At 40.9% G+C, this 6000-nt stretch overlaps 1 long non-coding RNA gene across 1 annotated transcript in view; it reads right to left on the reverse strand.

Moving 5' to 3' along the window:
• LOC115893690 overlaps window positions 1–4164 on the reverse strand; it is a 91056-nt gene extending 86892 nt beyond the window's left edge. The window contains exon 1 of the long non-coding RNA XR_004053754.1: window positions 4092–4164. This is a non-coding gene — a long non-coding RNA (uncharacterized LOC115893690). The remainder of the gene's footprint in view (window positions 1–4091) is intronic.
• Window positions 4165–6000: the final 1836 nt, after the last annotated feature.

Consider the following 6000-nt stretch of genomic DNA (forward strand, 5'->3'; position numbering starts at 1 on the left):
GTTTGATTTGCAACAGAGAATCGTGAGGCCCATGGCAAAACCGTGGTCATGAAAGCCAAGGTTTGCTCAGATATCAAGGTACTTCTAAAGGTAAATAACTTTCCTTTCCATATCAGGAGCAAAACTTGAAATTTGAAACATATGATTTTACTATAGCCTTTAGCTAGTAAAGCATGTATTATACTCTATTACATTATATTTTATTATATTATGTTATATTGTAAAGCTTTTATCTTTACTATCTAAGTAAACCTTAGATAGTACTATCTAAGTAAACCTTAGATAGTACTATCTAAGTAAACCTTAGATAGTAAAGATAAACCTCCAAATTGTCTGAGTTTCAAGTAAGGCTTAGATAATAAAGACAAAAATTTTTCTTTAGAGAAATTTAAGGATTATGATTTAAGGGGAGTTGCCATCTATCCAAGGAGTAAAAATAAAGTGGAAAGGACTTCTGACTTGAGGGATAGAAATCAGAGAGAGCTACAGAAGACTAGGCAAGGGAGAAGATGATCATGAGTCCCTGGGTTTATCCCCAGCACAGGGGCCAGATATATAGAGACTGAAGAGTTTTGCAGCAACAGACACTGCCACAAAACTCCAGGCACATTGAGATAGAACCCACAAGCATTTTTTCTATGCTAGTGCCCTGTTTTCCCAGGCTATCCAAGCTGGCCTTGGAGTGGTAGAACAACAAAGGGAAGTGTCCACAGAGACAGGCCTGGTATGGGACAACTGACTTCCGTGGTGCTTATATGATGTGGAAGGAGTCCAGAAGTTCCTGAATGCCTCCAGGAATGTGGACCATGAGTGCTGGCTGGTGAACTTACTCAGGGCGATGATGGGCCAAGCTGGGGATGGAATGGAGTCACTGGGAATCTGAAGCACCGCAAGAACCAAAGTGGGGCCTGAACAACAGGAGGTGATGGCCAAACACTTTGGGAACTGTTTCAGAGAAACACGCAAACCATGTTTTCCTCTGCCCTCACACCACAACAACAATCATCAACACAGAAGACTTCTGTGACCAAAGTGTGGGGGCTTTTCCCTGGGTGTCCTCCAATCAGTTCTGACATTACACACCCAGAAATAGCACCAGATATCACATATGGAGGGTTCAGTCCCACAAGACTGCCCTCTTCTCCCACCAGCCTCAAGTCCGGGCCTCCAGAATTCCTGACCAATCAGCTTCAAGTTGGGGTTCCCATGACCCTATCTCTGTGTTTGATTTATTTGTTAGAGCAGCTCACAGAACTCAGAGAAACATATTTACTGGTATGTTATGAAGGATATTTTAAAGAATACAAATAAACAGCCAAATGAAGAGATACATAGAGAAGGTCTGGAAGCATGGACAACTGTGTTGAAATGTGATTGTATAGAAAGGATATGACTTGAATAAACCCAGCAAGGCCTGCCTGCTCAGGGTTTTCTGGATCTCTCTGTGCAGCATTCCTTCCTGCAGAGTATGAGGTATAACCCACTCTGGAATAAGGTTCTTATGACCCACAATCAGATGAGAGTCCTGCCTTGGGCAGGTGAAAAGAAGGCAGGAGAAGGTCAGAGAGAGAGTTTCCATTTTCTGAGGCCTGCTCCTAAGGCCTAAAGTACCCCAACATTGTGACAAAAGAATATAACAAAGATGATGAGGCTTTTGAGCTAGGAACCATAGATGAAAACCAGTGTGTGTGTGTGTGTGTGTGTGTGTGTGTGTGTGTGTGTGTGTGTGTGATCATATCACAAGAGCCATCATCATGCCTTGCCCATCCTGGAAGAATACAACCTGAGTGGAGTTAGAACAGCCAGACGTAGCTTTAGTGTGAATAGAGGCTGATTCCCAAAGACCAAGTGAGATGAGCTTAACTAGAGCCCCAGAAGCAAGCATAGAAGGACAGCACATAAATTGCCCACCTCTCCCCTGCTTCCTGGATACCATTAATTCACACAAACCTTCCCTTGCTTCCAGACTCCATCTACTCCCTAGAAAGGGGAGTTAGAACATTTGAAGTGTCTGATTATTTATCCAAAAGAGACAGAGTTCCCTTAAAATGGAAACGCTTATGGTTTTCCAACATTGCCAGAAATTCCAGAACCACATAAAATCAGTCACCCAAAAATTGAAAAGTACATACTCTGGCCCATCTGCATTGTAGGTTATCAAATTTGACTACTCTGTACTACTGAGTATGCACACTGCTATAGGAACTAAGAAGGTCAGTTTTTTTTCAGACGGTGGAGTTAGAAAAGGCTTCCCACAGGAGTAACACTGAAGGTGAATTTTGAAGGGCAAGCAGGAATTATCCAGCTATGAAGAAACAGAAGTGTATTTCAAGAAATGCAAAAAACATGAGTCAAGGGACACTGGTAAACTTAAGTATAGCTTGTTCAGGGAAAGCAAAGTTGTGGGAGAGAAGGACTGAGCTTCCATGCAAAAAGAAATCAGGTTGAACAGGAAGGCTGCAGGGCCAGCCTATGGCCATGAGGGTTACTGCTAGGACCTCTGAGTGGTTGGAGGCTGAAAAACAGCCTTTGCTCTGCTCTCTAAGGGCCCTGTGTACTCTACAGCAGAACAGGGTACACCCTAAGGATAAGACCATCCTTTAGAATGTAAAAAGTCTTTAGCTTAGCCTTAAATCACAAGGCTTCCTATGCCCAGAGGGGGTGACGTCTCAGTTTTGCAGAAAGTCGTGTCAATTAGCAGGGATTCTTTAAATATGGTCAGATTATGGAAGGTCATGCAAATTACTTTAAAGGATTTGGATTTTAAGTAAGAACAGTGAGGAGCCACCACAGGGTTCTGGGCAGGGGTATGACATGGCAAAAGAAATTATTCCAGCAGCAGCTGTCTGCAAGGCAGATTGGAGCCGAGAGACTAGGGAAGTTGCCACAGTTGTCCAGGCATGAAGCGAAAAGGGAAATTTTATGGTATCCATGGCAACTGAAGGGGAAAAATATGAAAATTATTTTGAAGGCAGAAACAACGAACTTGATTACTGATTGGGTATGAATGCATGGAAGAGGCAGCAGTAATAAATGACTCAGGGGTTTTGAGCTTAGGAAGCTACGAGAATAAACCTGAAATGGGGATGCTAATCAGGAGAGCTGCTTTGAGGGAGAAAAGAGAGAGTTTGGTTTTAGACATGTTGAATTTCACATAATAATGAAATGTAGAAGTGGAAATGCTCTCTATACATGTAAAAGGGCAAGACTAGGTCTTCCTATTTTTTTCATTATTTTTGTTCTCTCTCCATGATTTTTGCATACATCTTAGGCTCTTTCTCTGAGGGATGTTTGGGAATAAATTTGCCACTTCCCTTACTTTTAGTAAACTGTGAAGAAGATCATCATTATCATCATCAACCCCGTCTTCAAGTTAACACAAAGTATTAGTCAATACCTACTTGTGTTTCACTTTTATGATTCCATGCCCTTGAGAGATTTCCACTCTGAAACAGCCAATATTTGTAGGATCAATATGTAGAGAACAGAAAGAGTAGAATATAATCATCGAATAATACCTACATAAGATTAAAAGTAGTATTCACACTCTACAGGAAGAAACGAAGAAAGAGGAAGGATACCATGCTAGGTTAAGATCTGTGGTCGGGATGCTGGTGATTGGAGATAAAAATAAAATTAGCAAGAATTTCTCTTCTGGACAGGGCTAATTTAAGCCTTCTCCTTAGGAAGGAAAATGGATTTGGGATACTCCTTACATAATGATTATTATTTTCATTCATCTAGGACTTAACATTTTATACCCATTATCTTATCTTATCTTCTCCATGGATTGCAAACCTTGTGCAAGACCATGTAGCTATTCTGCAGGAAAGCTGGGCCACAAACTGAAATTTCCAGCACACCAGATTGAGTCATTTGAAGATGAGAAAAAACAGTGTTTCATGAGGAAATTCAGCTACTTCTTAAAAGATCAGCATGTAAGAATCCAAAAATATTGTTGGTGAGGGCAGCTTCTTCAGCAAGCTCTCCTTCCCTGCCTTTTACAAACAGAAGTCCTTCTGTAGGAAAGATCACAAGGGTTGGCTGCTCATCTCTGCCCATTTGAACAGCACATCCCTTTACTCACGCACTTCTGTTTGCCTCAGCCATGATGTTCCTGGATTTCACAAAGAGGGAGTTGTTTTGCATAGAGCGGTTCTGTGAGTCAGTGTGAAAAGAACTACCTGCCATATCACCTCCCACTATCTTAGAGAGGAGGGTCAACTTTGATCAAAAAGAGAGAGGAAGAAATGGCATGTTTTCTCTCTCTTGATTTTCCACTGTATTAATTTCCGTTATAGTTTAACACCGTGGGTCCAAATCTGGGCTTGCAGTGAGGCAATCTAGTTCATGTTTGTGTCCCATTGATGGACATGTTGTTTGCTTTGCTGTTAAAGAGATTTAGTGAAGTCTTTATGGATGTTGAGAAGATTAAAAAGCTTGATCGCAAGATGGTGCCTTCTGGACACAGACACCATTCACAAAGTCTGGTGGTGCTGGTGGAGTCCCACTTACACCTATAAAAATGTCTGAATTCATTTAACTTTCTCTGTAAGTTGTAGAAATCAAACATTCACTTTTTACTTACATAACATGTTTTCTTCAAGTTTCCTTTAAATTGTTCACTATACTAAATAGAGGGACTTAAAAAAAAAGAATCTTTATCTTTTGCAGCTACTTCAATGTATGAAAGCTTGATTTCTCTGCTACCCACACAGTTTCCTCTGGGGCTTTAGCCTTACCAGTATTCTATGACTCACTGTGTTACTTTTCATAAATAGATGCTAAATACCATCCCTGATTCTACTGGAAATGGCAGATAAAAATATTCAAGGAAAAATTTTAACTAATGCAGTTAGATTTGAACTATGCAAATCTCCATCAATTTCTCACGTCTCCTTTTTTCCCTCCTTCTCTTTCTCTTTTGTTTTCTGCTCACCAACCTGCTTGTCATAAACACTGGTTGTCAAGCTCTGTCACATAACTCTGTTCTCTTCATTTCTCATCCCTCACACTGTACTGCAGAGCCTTTTTATTGAGAGAAGGAGGGGTTGTATTTGGTCCTTCTCTCCCTCTCTCTCTTCTCCTTTATTTGCCCATTCTAACCCACACTGCATTTTTCCCCCTCCTATTAATTCTCCCCTAGATCAATCAAGTGTCACTATGGCATACATAGGTCAATCAAGTGTCGTTATTGACCCCAGAAAAAGTTACTTCCTCCTTCCTGAGACCTAGCTGAGCTGTCACCTTCCTTGTTTGCAAAGATTCCTGGGAACCCTTCAGGGGAAGACTCAAGAAAAATAAAGATACCCAGGGTAATTCCAAACCAGACTTGAAAGCAGAAACTGAAGGCAGAGAAAACCACTACATTTATGATGGTGGTTTAACGATAGCAGTGGAAAAGAAACAGCATGCATTGGGCATAGATATCACATTCTTCCAAGAACTTTGTTGGAGGACAGTTTCTCTATGGGATTCTCTCTTTCTGAACACCTTACAATCAGAGACACTGACTTCTTTTGTTCTGGAGTATCTTTTCAAGGATTCTACATAGAGTGTAGCCCTGAAATACACAGAATGTACCTCCTTTGAGGCACTGACTTCTTTTGTTCTAAAATATCTCTTCAAGGATTCTGCATAGAAAGTAGCCTTGAAAGATACAGAATTTACCTCCAGCAATAGAGCAGGCATGCTTACTGCATATTGTAATGGATTTCAGTTCCCTGGTTTCAGAGTTCCTCTCTTGTCAGGTGGCCCATGTGCAGGTGTCATTTGGCCTTCTTCACATCATCCTGTGGAATTGAGGCTTAAGGAGCTGCCACAAGAAAATTGATACTCTGCCTATTGCTGTCACTCTAAGTAATAAAATTATTTGTTTCCAACCCAGGAGTTCTGTCAGCATCTATGAAACTGTAGCGGACTAATGTATTAACCTACAAGTAGGATAAAATCTCAACCCTTCACAGTTCCTGATAATTTCCAGACATTATGATTTTTTAG

The sequence above is a fragment of the Rhinopithecus roxellana genome, chromosome 15 (assembly GCF_007565055.1).
Source record: "Rhinopithecus roxellana isolate Shanxi Qingling chromosome 15, ASM756505v1, whole genome shotgun sequence".
NCBI lineage: Eukaryota > Metazoa > Chordata > Mammalia > Primates > Cercopithecidae > Rhinopithecus > Rhinopithecus roxellana.